Source organism: Hermetia illucens, chromosome 3 (assembly GCF_905115235.1).
Source record: "Hermetia illucens chromosome 3, iHerIll2.2.curated.20191125, whole genome shotgun sequence".
NCBI classification, from domain to species: domain Eukaryota; kingdom Metazoa; phylum Arthropoda; class Insecta; order Diptera; family Stratiomyidae; genus Hermetia; species Hermetia illucens.
In genome coordinates, this window is record NC_051851.1 from 52377651 (window position 1) to 52395865 (window position 18215).

The following is an 18215-nucleotide window of genomic DNA, read 5'->3' on the forward strand; positions in this document are numbered from 1 at the left end:
ATTCGTAAGCGTAAAAGCGTGCCATATCGCGATTGTTGAGAAAAAGATCCTGTATGCATAATATGGAGGCTAAGCAACAAGAGCCAAATATTAAAATTATATAAAACTAAATAGGAAGAGAAGTCACAAATGGCGACAACAAGAGATTGGGCGAGTAAAAGAACTTTATTCATAATAGAGCACTTCGAATGAATACATAGGTTTTTTATTTCGAAGCAGAAATCTTAAAAGGCAGCAAATGAAATCAAAAGTTTGATGCTTGCGAACAAAGTATTCTACTCCGTACTGCCAATATTGAAAAGAAGCTTGTTAATATAGAAAACATTTGATCTGCCCACCCTGTTTTGTGGCAGCCGGACATAGATGGTGAGCCAACCCGATAGGTAGGCAGGCAATGTCTCTCGGAAATAAGGATAGCACATGTGATAGACGCAGCCTTTCATACTACTAATTTCGAAGCCAAGATTGATAAGCCCATGTAGATGACAAAAGAACTCTCAACCGCCTGCTTAAAAGGATTTTGGGAAACAATCGATTGCCTCTTCGGCGACTGTGTGGAAGCATATCCAGCTTGTGATCAGTGATATTTTGGTTCAAATCACCGGATTTCGTGCATTTGATGAAAAATACATATTAGCAAGTAAAAAGAAATCAACTCTAACGCTGGACCAACCGCGATTATATAGTAGTCTCGAACAGCTGCACATTCAGTTTTCCCAGAATGTATTTATTTCGAGGCTTATGACTGGGAAGGACTCTACCTAGAAGTATCAACACCAAAAAATCTGATACCGATCAGTCAATTATCGTCGATTATACAATAATTACAATAATAATCGTTGGCGCAACAATCCAATTGGATGAGGGCCTTGATGTGTGTTAAAGGATTTCATTCAAGACCGTAAGGATTACAGTACCCTATGTGGACAGCGGTGCGCTCACCCGAGATTATTACCCTGATTTCATTCACAGCTGAGTCGACTGTTATCCGAGGTTAAATCATGATACAAACCCCACTACCACTAGTGAGATTTGAAGCGCGACCTTCCATATGACAGCCTCGCGTTCTAAATACTCAGCTATCTGGACATCGATCGATAATACGAGGTGGAGCAAAAGCAATCACTCTATTGGAAAACGCTACAACTTTTGCAAATGGCGCCAATCATCAATTCGGTTTTGAAATTTATGAAGTAAAGAGATGCAGAATACAAATGAATTTGTTTACTCTGCAAGAACGCGGAATAATTGTTCCACTTTTTTGTGTAAAAATTCGTTGGCGCAGCGTGAATTTCATTGCAGATTTCCTGGCCGTCTGACACCAACTGCACAAACATTGTTGCGTTTGGACCCTCGCTTTGAAGAGACTGGGACAGCACGAGGTGTTGCTAAGGCTGGCCGGCGCCGGAGCAGCCATTGTACTGAGAATATCGCTTCTGTTGCCCACGATGTCAAAGAGGAGTCCGGAGCATCGACCAGGCCACGTATCATGAAACTGGGCATTAGCTGACGATCCCTACGCAGAATTTTGGTGGAACATTTAAAGATGTTCCCTTATAAAGCGCAGTTACTTGCTATTAACCGTCTAACCAACGCTCAAGCCATCCTGAATCTCAACGAAGAAGAGGTTGATTTTTCTTCGAAAATGATCATGAGCTCATTTCCATTTCGATCTTAGCGGTTACGTGAATAAACAAAATAATTATTTGTGGGGCACCGAAAATCCGTGTACCATCCACGAAGAGCCGCTCAAAGTTACTTCGTGGTGTGCTGTTTACGGTGGAGGAGTCATCGGTCCAATTTTCTTTGAGAATGCCGCGGGTCGAACGACAATTGTGAACGGTGCGCCACGGAACCATGATTACCGAATTTTTTCTTCCTCAATTGAATGAATTGGGACTGGAGAACATGTGATTCGAACAGGACGGTGCAATGGCACACACTACTCGAACCGCAGATCATATTCTAAAGGAAGCATTTCCGGGTCGCTTAATTTCTCGTTTTGATGATTTGCACTGGCCGGTCAGATCATCCTATTTAACTGTTCCAGACTTCCTTTTATGGGGGTTTTTGAAGTTGCGGGCTTACGTCAACAATCCTCAGACTCTTGAGGCCCTTAAGGAGAATATTCGCCAGGAATGCGAGAGTCTGTCGCTCGAAGTTATGGCAAGAGTGAAGGAAAATGCCATAAAACGGGCCCGTATGTTCTGGTGGTAAACTCTGATGGCGGCATTGATATCATTTTCTCGACTTGATGGAATAAATTCTAATGGATTAAATAAACAAAACAGAAATAAAGTTTTTCATAAAAAAAAATAGAGCAAAAGAACATCGGGTGATTACTTTTGCACCACCTTGTATGAATTCGCTGATGGAGAAATACAATCAACTAGATAAAAAGTAGCCCCATGATAAAATTCAGGCTGGAATTGATGGATACAGTATGGCTGCGAAACGCAAACGTGGTCCGGAATCCTCCCTTTCGCCCTTTTCGCCTTTTCAAATCAAAACCGATTTAAGTTACTCGATGAACCCAACAAACAAACTGAACCAGCTGTAAAGAAACTATGTAAAAGCACCATTTTTACATTTACGTGAAAAAAATAGCAATAACTAGTGAAACTTATTTCGCAACTCGTCGGAAATAATAATTTTCATATAGTTTCTATTATCAAGGGTAACATCCATAGAATAACGGTGAAATGCATCTGATTTATAATCTACGCCGAAACATATCCATGGACGAACCTCGGAAAAGAATAGGTCTACCCAAGTACCAAATCTGCCAGGAGTTCGGCCACACAAAAATTTATTGCAAACTACCAAGCTCTTGGGTGATCTGCGGCGATTTATCAAGTTGCAAAAAAAGAAGGATGTTGCAATCGTTAAGAAATGTTGCAACTGTGATGAACCACATACTGCCGACTATTGAGGATGCCCAGTAAACGCTGTAAACAAAAATGCAAATTGGTCCATGCAAGCATTTCAAACTATGATCCTCTCATCACGAAGATAGTTGAATCCAATGTTAAAATCCTGGGAAAACAGTTTCAATTCTGGGGTATGTATCCAAACGTGCTGGAATCAAATGTTCAGCAGTAACACTGCGTTAATAAATAATAATAATAATAATACTGCTAGTTGACAAGACGGGTCGCTCCGCGTATATTATTGATGTTGCTATCCCCCATAATAGCAACATTGAACGGAAATACATGGAGAAGAAGGTGAACTATGAGCCATTGGCTCGGGAAATCAAAGAAATTTGGCGTCTCGGGCGGGTGGTTGTAGTTCCCATAATATTGTCAGCTACAGGTATTGTACCTAAATCCCTGACGGCTTCCCTTGATGTCCTGGGACTTTCGCACAGTCTGGTTCAAACCATGCAGAAGTACACCATTCTGCATACGTGCTCGATGTTGCGTGGAGTACTCGACGGATTCTCCCACTGACCTACCACCGGCCACCACCACCAGTGCCCCTTTAGTTTTTAAGTAGGTAGGATCGTCCGAGCCTAAATGCTTGGCACTTAGTGCTAGTATTAGGTAAAATCCGGCATCTGCCGAGATTGTGATAACTCGGAAATAATAATAATCGTTGGCGCAACAATCCATGATGGATCAGGGCCTTGAAGTGTGTTAGAGCACTTCATTCAGGACCGTAACGGTACACTAGGAGGCAATGTGGTCAGCATTGCGCTCGCCCGAGATTATTACCCTGATTTGACTCAGGTACTCATTCACAGCTGAGTCGACTGGTATCCGACGTCAAATCACGATACAAATTCTACTGCCACCAGTGAGATTCGAACCGCGACCTTCCGTACGACAGCCTTGCGCTCTAACCACTCAACTATCCGGACACCGTTAATAAATAGCAGCAGAATCTAGACGAATTGTTTGTATGGTTGGAATGTTTTGAATTGGCACAAAGATATATGTGTATGATTTTATTTCTTCTCGGCACCCGAATTACTGGTCGAATGACCTCAAAACACCCGATCTCGTCGATTTCGGGATTACAAAAATTATTCGTCGAGAAACAATTTCGCGACAGGCCGATCAAGAAAATGAACAACGATCGTCTCAAATCTAAAATCTACCGCAATGTCGTCGGTCCTGTATTGGCCGACTATAAAAAACAATGAAAGGCATCTTGCGGTAATGGAGGCGAAGATGTTGCATTGGACTAGTTGCGTGACATGGTTTGATCACATCCAAAATGAGGATATCCGTGGTCGATATGGTGTTCCATCGACCGTGGAGAAATTGCGAGAGAGGCGTCTTCGATGGTATGGTCATGTAATTCGTGCTAACGAGAATTCACTTGCCAAGATTGGTCTGAACATCGAAGTTGATGATCAAGGACCAAAAGGCAGGCCGAGACAACGGTGGCTTGATACACTGGATGGGGATTTAAAAGCATCGAGATTGCACCCAGATCAGGCATTTGATAGAGCTAAATGGTGAAACCGATCACGATGGGCCGACCCCGCTTGTAAACGGGACAAAGGCTGAAGAAAAAAGAAGTGCTGCCACCTCTCGTGAGGTTATTCCAGTATCATCATTCTCATGTTCTGACATTGCTCCTGAAGATGGGAGCCGGAAGGTCTAACAAACAAATTTACAAACTGATCGAAATATTGTAACATTGGCTTAGCCGTTGGAAGTCTCACTACCTCAATGTACCTGGCTGCACACAAAACCAAACCAAAGGGTAGCCAAACGATATAACCCCTCAGCGCATATCCTGGAGTTGATCCTCAAGAAACGGAATCTGAGATGTACATGGCAAACATATCGTGCTCCAAGGTTAAGAGTCAACTTGTCAGAGGTAAAAAAGCTCTGAATGATAAAAACAACAAAGTATGTAAAATTATCTCAGAGATTTTACTTTGACAGCGGACACCGACTATTCTTTTTGAAAAGCTTGTAGTAAACGTGATCCACCATCCTTGCGTCTTGGAAATAGCTACTGGGTCCGATGTGATGCTGAAAAACGCGCTGCACTGGCAATTCATATAGAAAATGTTTCGAAAAACAAAGTTCTACTTCCACGATGTGCACCCTTATCTGAAAAAACGAACCCCCGCTTTAGAGTCAGAAATGCTGCTGGGACCATCAGAGAATCAATCCTTAAAAAGCATGTGGTCGCGAAAAAACTACGGGCAAAGTGGTTAAAAAAAACTATTAGCTATCAAGGATCTAATTAAGATCATCAACGCGATGAAAAGTATTGGTCACTTCACGAAAACTTCGGTTATAATTACGGTCACAAAACCGGGGAAACCGGCATCATGCTGCCCGATAAGCCTGCTTCCTACTTTATCAAAAGTAAAACTGCTGGATCAAATATTATGTCTTTCTTAAGAAGTCAGAATATATTCCCCAATCATCAATTCGACTTTTGAGAAAAGCATGGCACAACAGAACAGGTTCACCGTATCTTTTCGGTAATAAGACAACCTTCCACTGGAAAAATACTGTTCCGTCGTCTTTCGCGACTTTTTCCAGGCTTTCGACAAAGTGTGCCACAAAGTGCAAGATTAGAAAAATTCTACTGGACAATATGTGTGATATCTTAAAGTCCTATATGGAAGGTCGTTCGTTCCGATTAAAATACAATAGCTTCACATCCAAAGACCATCCTATCAAAGCAGGTGTTATGTTTCTGATCTTCCAGTTGCCGGTAATCTGCTTATATCTACGTTCGTGGATAACACGGCGATCCTTAACTCTTATCAGAACCGCGAGAATGCCTCCAAGTCCCTGAAATTATTTAAAAAGAACTTCAGTAGTGGCTAATGTTATGGGGAATTCGCTCGAACGAGAGGGACAGCTGTCACATTAGGTTTACTCTGAATCGAAAAACGTACTCGTCCATTTGGAATCAATATTCCACAAACTAACAATGGCAGATATCTAAGCTTCCACTTGGATCGACGTCTTACTTGGAAGCTTAAAGAATGAAACTAAAAGTAAAAAGTATCTATTGGCTAATTAACCGAAATTTTAGTTTATCGCTAAACAACCAGTTACTTTTGTACAAGTCATTAAGATAACCTATCTGGACCTACGGAATTCAGCTCCAACATGAAACTGCTCCTACAGTACAAACCCAGTCGAAGATAATCCGAATAATAGTAAATGTACATTGTTCTATCAATAGTAGTTTACATCCAGATTTGAATACTCCACTCGTGGACAACCTATCAAATTTAATTTATCTTTCACCTTAGAAAAGCTAACCTTTTAGTAATCAAAAAATTCCAAGCTCAGTTTCGCTAGATTCGAAAACACATTGTTAGTTCTGCAAAAAGTAAAGGATACAATACTGAATGAAGTTATGAAAATAGATTGCGCATCTATCATACAATGAAAACGAATAAAGGATTTATTTGGCAATGCAATTTTTCAGGATTACTGCAGTTCACTTTTTGATGTAAGTTTTAAACGGAGCTTATGAGATTGTGCCTGAATATCACACTTAACTTTGAAAATAAGGATAAAACAATAGGAAGCTCTTTACCCTGAAAATAATAACATTTGTAGGCTCGCTCTCATAAGAAATAACCTATCAGTCAAGAATTATTTTTTGTACTTGTCAACAACAACATTCAATTCCCTCCAGAATGTCCTCAACCTTTCGACTGCCTTGTCACTCAAAAGTTCCCTTGGAAATCAATACCTGTCGAATGTCAATATATTCTAATGCCTTTGACCTCGAACAACATTTAGCCTCTCGCAGAAAACTTCTCAGACAGGAAATGACGAAAAGTAATGTTCTCTGATTTTCAAGTGGTGAAGTTGAAAAATTTGCTGCTTCTCATGACTAGGCAAAATATGAGTCCTCCTTGATTCATTCATATACCTACATAGAGAACAGTGTGTCCTGATTTCTCCGAATGAATCAAAGCATCAAACTTCACTGTGCGCATAATCCGCCACAAAGGAACCGTGCTGCCAAAAATTCATCTAGTGGCCAGTTCTTGAGCTAGCGCAGGGGTTGTTTGTGACGTCACACCAGCCCCTAATCAAGCAATACAATCAAACTTGATTTACTGGGGACTATTCATCCTGCCCACTTTCCTATGTCGTAGGATAAGACTTGGACTTTTCTGAATTGCTATTGGACCCGTTCCAAGTGCCGCGCGTTTTTGCCAACTTCCCGCTGTTCATCCCTCTTTCGTTCACATCGGTACCTGTCATAGTTGCTCGTTGAATCCCACCCTTAGTCTCGACTCGGGTAGCTCCTGCCAGTCATCGTTTATATTTGAGGGTTTGTTGGCTTTTTCATGCACACACTCCTCCTTCCCTTGTTGCTTTTGAAGAGTTTCCTAGTACCGGGGGAATGCTCTCGTATGCACGACTGATGTCGGCCGAGCTTTGAGCCGCTGGGAAATGGATGCTTATGGAAAATCGATGTCCTTGAATTTCAGGACATTTTATTGTTATTAGAGACAGTTTTGTTAATAAAAATGAAATTTATGTCAACGGCACACTTTTGTGTGTCTGCATTGAAGTCCGGGACATAGGACGATATCCTGTTGATGACGGAAGTAGGTACTACACTAGTGGGTTAGGTCGTGGTTTTTTTATTACCTCAAAGAGTTGATTTTGAAGGAAGCCGACGGATCTGATGCGGGGGGAATGACCGTTAATATCAATTTGTTGATGATTTTAAATATTTGGGATGACAGGTTTAGGTGATTCAGATCGAAATTTACGATTTTGATGCCATAGAGACAGTTTTATGGGACTAGACTATTGTTAAGGGAACGCGGTGACGAGGAACAAGGTTGACGTTTTATGTGTGCTGCTACGTTGACCCGAATTTTAGGTAAATAATTTGGTAACAGCGCATAGTGTTAATGTTTACTTTAGAAATTGTTAAATTAGGAATTGAAGTGTGAACTGTTTGAAGTTTGACGGAAGATTAGGTTAGACCTCACCCAATATATGGTTATTGTATAAATTAGGCGCTCAAAAAACATTGCCTTGCATAGACATCTTTTTATTGTAGAAGACGTTAATTCTTAAGACTTTGAAGTGAGCTGATGAAAGTTTTGCGCACCGTCACTACTAATATGTATAGTGTTTCTTCACAATATCTGCAAAGCTGGATTGTGCAGGTTAAGCTCTTAAATTATTAGGTTGTTGCACATGAAATGGCCGATTTGGCAATCAAGTCAAGTTAGTTGCGATATTGCTGTATCAAACCACCACCAGTTGGCGCTGTTGGTGTCGGATAATGAAGTATAAATACCACTACATTTAATCAAGGAGTCATTTCAGTTTTGACCATCGTTGTGATAACAGTTAATAAAAAGGAAAAAAGGATGGAAAAGAGCCAAGAACAAACTCAAACTCGGTCATAAAGCAGCGAAGGTGACCAGGAACATTAACAGCGCGTTTGGAGCTGATACGGTAAGCGAACGAACCACACGGCGGTGGTTCGAAAAATTCCAGTCAAGCGACGTAAACCTTCAAAGTGAGCCACGTTGACATCCAGGACCATCCATTGACAACGACGAGCTGCGTTTGCTAGTCGAATCCGACATACGTCAGTCTGTGAGAGACATTGCAGAGAAACTGAGCGTACACTATTCGACAGTTTCCCGGCACTTGCAACAACTTTGAAAGGTGAAAAAGCTCTACACATGGCTTCCGCATGCCCTTACGGAGCAAAAACCTGGCGCTTCGAATGGAAATTTGCAGTTCCTTTCTCTCCCGGAACAGAAGCGCTTCCTTTTTGCACAGAAGAGTGACACGAGATGAAAAATGAATATTATACGACAATCGTCGCCGATCAGCACAATGGCTAGATGCTGATGAGCCACCGAAGCATATGCCGAAACCGAGCCTCCATCCGAAGAAGGTAATGGTGACTATTTGGTGGTCTACAGCTGGAGTTATCCACTATTCTTTTTTGGCATCTAGAGAAACGACAAATGCGCAGAAATACTGTGCCTAACTCGAGGAAATGCACCAAAAAGTGAGTATTCAATGGTCGAGATTTCTCAAGAGAGACGGTGTGATACTCCTTCATGGCAATGCACGACCCTATGTATCCAGTAAAACTGTTCAAAAGATGAACGAATTGTAATATGAGACTCTGCCTTTGCATCATTTTTTGGCGGAAAAACTATTTAGAAACGAAGAGGCTGTCAAAATTGCCTTCGACGAAATTATCAACACCCGACAGACTTCTACGAAACTGGCATACATGTTCTTGAATCTCGCTGGGAGAAGTGTTTTGAATCGACTGGCACCTATTTTGATTAAATAAATAAATTTTTGTAAGCTTTACAGTCGTTTCAAATTTTAGTAACAAAACGGTCATTTCATTTGCAACAACCTAATATAATATCTAATATTTAGTATAAATATTTGTGTGAGTAGTTTATGGTTAAGCTGTAGAAAAACGCAGGAAGGAGAGAAGGATATCTGGAAGTATCTACCTAGGGCGGCTTGGATGGGGGGAAATGGGAAAGAAAAGAAGTGTATCATATAACGGGAAATCGATCTCTGCTAAATGCATGATTGATATTGACAACCGCATCTGTATCTTTTTACCTCGACCTTGCGTATCTTATTTATATGAAGTCTTGAGACTTGAGAGTTTTTCACAGCAAAATCGGAGAGTGTAGGTCGGGAAAACCTAATATACAATATTTCAAATCTACGTAACGCATTCACGTGTTTACCAAACCGCAACATGCATCCACAAACGTGTGGATCAGACGTTTGCCACGGTCTGTGTAGGTTTACAAATGCTTGCTACCGATCTGATCGAGTGCCGGTTTTCTTGGCTAAATTAAATGGAATTTGCTTGCCTACTCAAAAAATACTTATGGACTTGCAGCGTGTGGATGACGATGTTTAGTACGCCAAAGGTTTGTGAAGGTTTGGAGTTTGCGGTAAGCAACAAACATGTGGAGTCGGCATTAGGTTTAAAGTTAATCATGGTTTGTATGAGGCCGACATGAAAACTGTCCGATGGAGATAGTGCAAAAGGATGCGTCACAGTTATAGAGATACATCACCACTTCCTCGCGGTTTGTTATCTTTTCTATACAGAATCCGGATATTTAAAAGGAGTGTCAGGAGGCTTAAGCATCATTTTGGGCTGTAGAGAAGGATACAAGTGAAGTTGCTTGAACCATTCTCGAACTCCAATCTTCTTCTTTTTCTTTAGCCTTTGTCCCATTCACAAACGGGGTCGGCTCGTCGTGATCGGTTTCACCATTAGGCTCTATGAAATGTCTAATCTGGATGCAATCTCGATAGCTTTTAAATCCCCATCCAGCGCATCAATCCACCGTTGCTTTGGCCGGCCTTTTGGTCGTTTACCACCGACTTCGATGTTCAGACCAATCTTGGAAAGTGAATTCTCGTTAGCACAAATTACGTGATCATACCATCGAAGACGGCTCTCTCACAATTTTCCACAACCGGTGCAACCCTATATCGATCGCGATCATTTTTTTATAATCGGCCAATACTCAGAACCATAGGAGCGACAGGATGGACAACATTGCTGTAAAATTTAGATTTGAGAGTTCCCAGAAGGCATCTTTCTCGGCATCAGGACGACTTGTCTGTAGTGCGTACGCAGTGAAGAAGTGAATAGTGCGATTAGCTGATATAATGGTGATCAGCCGAACATCAAATCATTCAACTTCTTTAATGGCATCACGAAAACTCTCTGAAATGGCAATGCCAACACCGTATTGAGTATGTAGTCTACCAAAATCGCGAGGTTTATAGCCATTTTTACTGCTTTCGCGTTCAGTGTCGCAGCTTTTGGCACCGGACCACTGGGTTTCTTGCAGGGCGCATATATCAAGGACAGTCCTGTCGCGTCGACTGAAATGGGCGCGATCACGACGAGCCGAGCCCGCTTGTGAACGGGACAAAAGCTGAAGAAAAAGAAGAAAAAGATTGCAATTCGAGGATGGTTCAAGCCACTTCACTTGTATCCTCCTCTTCAGCCCAAAATGAGCGAGGAAGCGAGGGAGTGGTGATGTATCTCTATAACTGTGACGCATCCTTTTGCATTATCTCCATCGGACAGTTTTCATGTCGGCCTCATACAAACCATGATTAACTTTTTAATATTTTCAATACAATGTATAGAATTTACCACGACGTGACAGAGAAGGCGGATCTTGTACTGGTGAGATATCGAGCGATATCCTCTTCGGTGCTTTCTTCGGCAGAAACCACGCTTGCAAAGTATACAAATTGAACAACAACTTTGATTCTCTTCTCTTCTCTTCTCCCAATAAATCAAAAAGGGAGGATGCGATGATTCCTCAGACTGAGAACTTTGATTTTGTTGGTGTTTATCTTCATTCCAACTCCGGAGCGATTTGACTAAAATTCATGACATGATGAGGGTGGCAACTGATGTAATGAGCGTTGTTGGGGTATTTAAGGAAAATTATCATGATCCATTGAAGTCCTCCAGGTCCTCTGGCTAAGACAGTGTGAAGGCCATCGATAATAATGTCGATGACAAGAATCAACTTTGGCGGACTCCGCTTTGGACGTCAAATTCTTCTGAAATTTTACCAATACATTAACATTTTGCTCTATCATATGTTGTTCTGATAATAGCTACTATATTTTTGAGAATGCTCGTCTTGCATACAACATCCCCTGTTCGCGTTATCGAAAGCTATCTAGCGTAGCGAAGACACTTTCCTCTGTGCATTGCTCAAAAAGTATCCACAGGATGCTGTTATGGTCAATGCAGAGGGATCCAAAGCACACTCTCAATTAAACTTTCAAAATGTTGTTTGATGCGTTCCAGAATTATTTTATCTGCTATCTTTCCGGCGGTAGTGAACACGTAGATACTCCTGTCCCGATTGTTGTCTTCTTCCACGCTCTGGGAAAAATCTCGGATTCGCCGGATTATGAACAGAAGCAGTACCTCTACGGGAATTGTAGAAGCATTGATGAATTACTTTGCATGGAGACAGTAAAGCCGCTAGGCTGTTTGAGTGCATGAATGCTTAACATGATATCTCCTCTACTTGGGGGAGCAGTCCGTATCCGCATGTTACGGTGACTAGCCATTTTATCCTCACGAAGCGGGACTTTAACGGATGTGACACGATTAATAATGTTGGGGAAGTGTTCCTTCCACTTCTTTAGCTGCTCAGCACATGCTCGTTTTTTCGTGATGCGGTACACGGTTCCAAAATCATTTGGTCGGTTCTCTGCGTAGTATCCGAAAAAATAACATTTTTTATGGCGGCCAAATGGTCTCAGGCGAGTTACTCAGGGTATCTGCCATCCGATCAGCAAGATAGATCCTAATGTCGCCTGCTGGATCATATAGGCGGTTGATGGGGTCGCAGCTATTCATATCTGGGAGAAGTGGCGAATGCAACACGCAAACGAAGGAGCATGACCATCAGATGCTGATCCCCCGATGTCATCGCCTCTTTTGTTTCGCGCATCTAGAAGATAAGTCATAAATTTACTGCTCCTTTCAAAGCGGTCAATCTGATTACTCGTACAGTGTCGGTCAGTTGAAACCCAAAAATCCCTTATGGTAAGTTCTGTGCTCGAAACATGTGACCCCAAAGACGGGGCCGAGGGGGCTAGAGAAATCCGCAAACCCCCCAGCATTATCGTGGCGGTGGGCAAGACCGTGATTCCCCATTTCATGTCCAAGTAAAGTGTTGTCAGAGAACTCCTTGGTTTTCAGATCGCGCATCACCATGATAATGTCATCTTTGGAAACCTCTTTCAAACTGCGTGTAATTATTCGTGGAGAGCGTCCTTCTCCACTATTTTGGAAATCTCTGTTGGTTCACAGCACTGTACAATTGTGCTGTATAAACCTGGATTGGAATCTTGCAGTCAGAAGTCTGTCAGAAATCAATCCGATATCAGATTCGCTTCCGCTTGGCTTTCCCGAGTTCTCTCCGAAGTGGCACCATATCACTTCACTTAGGCCCAAACTATGCAGTTTACTTGGCTGAAATTTTCGCTCTAGTTGGAGAAAACAAGTATTCTGGAAACCTTCAATACCGTTGTCGAGGAGCGTGTGCATAATTGTCCGTTTTCGATAGCCAGCGGTCGCAGATGAGGCCAGTGGCTATCTGAGGTATTGTTGAGGTTCCCATAGCAGAAAAGTGTTGAAATCTGCTGGTGGCTATCCTGCAAAAATCTATCCCTTTAGTGGTCTTTTACGACAAAATGGTAAGGCCTTAAGTGCATTCTTAAACCACAGCTTGCTGGATAAGGAAATAACAGTCTTTAAGGTCTATCAACTACAATCGTCCCCATGTTCGTGTCTGGTATAACAGCACATGAGAAGAGGAATGCAAATAAATGTAATATTGTTAAATTAGTATTATTATTAAATTAGGTTTCAACAGGTGAAGATTTTCTATGATAATTTCCTTCACCGAAAAATGTGTAATTAGATCCCAATTGAGCGCATATTCCATAGAACTTAGTAGATTCACAATTACCGGAAGTATAAAGTTTGTTCAGAGTTTTTAAATGTCCTTCGTAAAACTATACTACACAAATGTCAAGTTATGTTTTATAACTTCCGTAAAGTTCTGGTATGATCCGTAATTGGTTTTTCATTATGGCTTTGCTGTTCTCAGAATTACGTTATGATGATTTGATATGAACTAAATTTCGGACACGACTGAGCTAATTTTTCTAATTGATTTCCTAAGAAATCACAGCTCCGTAAAATACCCTGATGTAATTGTTTCTGATGGCATGAAGTCGTCAGAAAGCAATTCGATTCAATTAGCGTGTCATAATTCTGGTCATATAATTCTATCATTGTCATAAAATTGCGTCGCTTCCGACTATCCTTGTACTCGTCCATATTTCTGCGGAAACTCAATTGTGTCCTGCAACTTCTCTGAATCCTCCGAACTTCCAAAATAACCCACAGTAATAACAACTTAACCTTGGCGCCTCGGTTCCATCCTGTTGATGGCCATATTATCCATTGCTATCTGGTGTGTCAATTTTTTTACGGCACATCAAATATGCCACACGGATAAAATGTCGTCAATAAAATGATTGTCACCGGATAAGCAATTAAATTTTGAGGTTGGAATAGGATATAAAAGGCGGTCGTAAAACGGTAGTAAAAACTCCTTCCGTTACCGGAGTGGCCTGATGTTCTTCTTCGCTTGCTGCCCTCTAGCCACCGGCGTGCTCTGGGTTCTGGGTATTCAAAAAGTTGATAGACAGATGTCTGCAAGAATATAGAGTAAAGCTTTGTGAAAAGGATTTACTCTTTACCACCCTAAAGAATTTAGGATTGATATATAAAATTGCATCTTAATAAAAACAGTAACTCCAAGTACAATAGTTTGTGAAAATAAATTTATGGTTAGTATCACATGCTTATTTTTTGGATGCGGATTATGACGCTGAAGTTTTTCTACGTAAAGTATATCCAAATTGAAAACAACTGATGGTTTTATGTATGCTGTATTTGCAGATAATTTCAGTAACAAATATTGAGCAGAAGCTTTTTTAAACTTTTTGTAAAATCTTATTAACATAGAGTTACTCTCTGCCGATTTGAATCTCTGCCTTTCAACAAATTCAAATTTACTTGAAACTGCCAGGATGATGATTTGGCGTCGACCTAAACAGTGGTTCATGTATATGTGAAAGATTTTTCTGCACAAATATTATATAACTAAATTATCAAAATGTTCTATGTTGGGGCGGGACATACACAGTTGCGGTTATAAAAAGCGTTTGCCTATAATATTAGTGAACATATGTATATACTTATTGTTGAAAATATCTAAAAACATTTTTAACAGATTGGCCAGTTGATACCATTTATCATTTCTAAGAAATAGGCAATTTCCATATTTCTAGTGACATTATCTATTTCATTGAATCTATATTTATGGCAGCAATAATTTTTATGCGATTATTTCTTATTGTATAGCAAATCATCATCATCATCAATGGCGCAACAACCGGTATCCTGTGTAGGTCTGCCTTAAGAAGGAACTCTAGACATCCCGGTTTTGCGCCGAGGTCCACCAATTCGATATCAGTAAAAGCTGTCTGATGTCCTGGCTCACGCCATCGCTCTATCTTAGGCAGGGTCTGCTTCGTCTTCTTTCTCTACCATAGATATTGCCCTTATAGACTTTCCGGGTGGGATCATCCTCATCCATACAGACTAAGTGACCCGCCCACCGTAACCTATTGAGCCGGATTTTATCTACAACCGGACGGTCATGGTATTGCTCATAGATTTCGTCATTGTGTAGGCTACGGAATTGTTCATCCTTATGTAGGGGGCCGAAAATTCTTCGGAGGATTCTTCTCGCTAACGCGGCCAAGAGTTCGCAATTTTTCTTGCTAAGAACCCAAGTTTCCGAGGAATACATGAGGACTGGCAAGATCATAGTCTTGTACAGTAAGAGGTTTCACCCTATGGTGAGACGTTTTTGTAAGTTCAGTTTTTGTAAGCTGAAATAGGCTCTGTTGGCTGACAACAACCTTGCGCGGATTTCATCATCGTAGCTGTTATCGGTTGTGATTTTCGACCCTAGATAGAAGAAATTGTCAACGGTCTCAAAGTTGTATTCTCTGTAGTGACCGCGGCTGCGCGACGGGAGCGGAATCTCATTCAGCTCTTTTTTAATTAATTTGCATTGCAATGCAATGGATTGTTTAGCATTTAATAGTGTGCAATTGCCCTAATGTTCGCCGCAGATTGCACAGTATTGAATGCATTCGGGCGAATTGATCTTAACAAGAGGCGAATGATTTGCCGCATCCGCAGACGCATGCGCATGTTGCCGCAACATTGCCTACAGAAAGTTGAAGGCTATGTAGCGGCAAATGAAGTGGTGGTGCGCGGAAAAAGAACAAAGAGGAAGGCGATGTAGCGGAAAGAGAAGCGGTGGGCGAGAAAAAAGAAGAAGGAGGAGGCGAAGCGGGAGACAAAAGAAGTGGAGTTTTCTTTCGGCGGGTGAACGGCGGAAGAAGAGAAGAAGGAGTTTGTTTTTTTGCTGGGTGAACGTTGGATAGTGGAAGTGACAGTTGGTTGGGAAAAGGAAGATCGGTTTTGTCGTTTGAAAAAAGAAGTGAAGTTTTCCGCGAGGAAAGTAGAAGAATCGGACCCAGAAAACTAACACCGCATCGTGCTAAACCATAATTCAAGTGTATTTTAAAGGAAATATTCTGAATAAGTTCAGGCAGAAGAAAGTAGAGTAAATAGAAGAATCGGACCCAGAAAACTAACACTGCATCGTGCTAAACCATAATTCAAGTGTATTTTAAAGGAAATATTCTGAATAAATTCAGGCAGAAGAAAGTAGAGTGCTTTGCTTTGGGTGACTGGATTGGTTCTGAGTTTCAAACATTGTGGAGAAATTCCGGAAAAATTTTCGTTAGTAGACAAAGACAGATTTTTAACAGCTAAGAAACGTGTGGATTCTAGCATAATATATTGATCGTTTCTGTAAGAATTTAAGCAATACGCCTGCTGGATGATAAGTGGTTCATATTTTGCCCGAGAAGGAATCGTCAAGTAGAATGACATAATTATATATACTAATGAATTAATCTTACTTATAATTGTTTTCTTTATAAAAATTTTAGAATTTGTAAACCAGCATCATCCCGAGCTCGGAGTGACGACCTGGTAAGTCTTGGTTTTTTTCTATTTTTTTTATTTCCTTTGCTTTCACATATTTCTTTTGGTTTTCTCCTGTAGTCTGGCATTAAATTTAACATATTGTTTATTTTTATTTTTTATTTTTTTTTATTATAATTCATGTTTAGAAGTTTGTTTGAATGATAAATAATTATGTTTGAATAATCCAATCGTAATTTGAGGACTTCCCCCCTTTCTTATCCTCCTTTCTCCCGCGGAACTTCTAAAAGGGACATCCTCAAAATGTTAAACTGGCCTGAGGATGTCGCGCGGTCAAGCCGTTTTTTTTTTCTTTTCCATTTCCCAACTTTAGTTCGCGTTCTGTTTATCATTCGATAGACCGTCGCGAAATCCTTATTAATGTCGATTTTAGAATCCGGTGCGGACCCACGCATCGGAATAGGCACGTTGTGTTTTAGTAATGAAGCGTGAGGGATCAAAGCACTCAGTCAGTCTTATTAATTTCGTCGGGATACCGAATTCTCTCATGGCCGTGTATATTTTTACCCTGGCTATGCTATCATACGCGGCTTTAAAGTCGATGAAAAGATGGTGCAACTGATGTCCATATTCCAATAGTTTTTCTATCGCTTGCCGTACAGAGAAAATCTGATCTGTTGCTCATTTGCTTGGAGTGAAGCCCCTTTGGTATGGGCCAATGATGGTGTGGGCGTATGGGGCTATCCAGCCTAGCAAGATAGCGGAGAATATTTTATATATGGTACTCAGCAACGTGGTACCGCTATAATTGCTGCACTGTGTGATGTCTCCCTTTTTATGTATGAGACAGATAATGCAACGTTACCAATCGTCAGGCATTGATTCGTTGTTCCATGCCTTGAGCACAAGTTGATGAACCACTTGGTGTAACTGGTTGCCTCCATATTTAACCAATTCGGCTGTCATTCCATCGCAAATGGTCATTGGTAATCTAGCTTTTCAATATTTTAATCATGAACCCTATCAGGCGTCAATTTGGCAAAATTTTCGTAAAGGAATGGTATAATGACGCTATACTGTACGTCTTCGGTCACTTTGTCTAACTCAGCAAGAGGTCGGGGCTTTACTTCATTGCCTGCATCTTTGTAATTCCCAAAGGTTAATGCCTCTAGACAATTTAGCCAAGAAATGACGACTTCTGCTAAATAATCATTTATTTGCAGACAGGCTTAGGTAAAATGATAATCATGATTACGTGATTATGAATTTCATGATTACAATCTGACTTTCGTGCTTGTGATTGTAATCGCCTAATCATAATCATGAAATTGCCTAGTCATAATCCTGTATTTTTAATTCGCTACTGCTTAATCTCGCTGTTTGATGATATATACATTATTATGGCTTCAATCTGAGATGTGCTTGGAGAAACCATATCAAGGATAATAGTTTTCAATTCTCGATGATGATGGTAACTGTTTCAATAGTTTGAAGTAAACCATTATTCTCCTCAGTCAGAGGAACTAGAATATCTAATCAAATAAGAACCACTTATCAAATCTCGGATAAGTACTGATCACGTTTTCGTC